We start from the raw sequence: 799 nt of genomic DNA, 5'->3' as shown, positions 1-799 counted from the left end.
AGTATCCGCAGGTGTGAGGACCCTGTTCTACATGTGAACAGGTGGAGTGAGTATCCACAGGTGTGAGGACCCCATTCTATATGTGAATAGGCCATGTGAGGATCCACAGGTGTGAGGACCCCATCCTACACGTGAACTGGCGGTCTGAGTATCCGCAGGTGTGAGGACCCCATCCTACACGTGAACCAGCAGTGTGAGTATCCACAGGTGGGAAGACCCTGTTCTGTATGTGAACAGGCCGTGTGAGTATCCACAGGTGTGAGGACCCTATTCTACATGTGAACAGGCGGAGTGAGTATCCGCAGGTGTGAGGACCCCATCCTACACGTGAACAGGCCGTGTGAGTATCCGCAGGTGTGAGGACTCCATCCTACACATGAACTGGCAGTGTGTGTATCCGCAGGTGTGAGTACCCCATCCTACAAGTGAACAGGCGGTGTGAGTATCCGCAGGTGTGAGTACCCCATCCTACACGTGAACAGGCCGTGTGAGTATCCGCAGGTGGGAAGACCCCGTTCTGTATGTGAACAGGCCGTGTGAGTATCCGCAGGTGGGAAGACCCTGTTCTGTATGTGAATAGCTTCTGGAAGGTTAACCCTCTGCCCTGGAACCGCAGAGCCCGAACACCGTCTTGTCAGCGTAAATGAAACACATAACCAGAGATTTCCGAGGAAATTCTTGACAACAGGCTGCTTTAGGCCCCTTCAAGCATCAGGCCTGCTGTTGTCCCAGACTGGAGTCTCAGCGCCGGGTTTGACCTAATAAGGCACCACCCCCTGGAGTAGGCACCAGGGCCCGC

The sequence above is a fragment of the Tupaia chinensis genome, unplaced genomic scaffold (assembly GCF_000334495.1).
Source record: "Tupaia chinensis unplaced genomic scaffold, TupChi_1.0 Scaffold000198_1, whole genome shotgun sequence".
In the NCBI taxonomy this organism is placed as follows: domain Eukaryota; kingdom Metazoa; phylum Chordata; class Mammalia; order Scandentia; family Tupaiidae; genus Tupaia; species Tupaia belangeri.
This window is presented reverse-complemented; position numbering follows the sequence as displayed.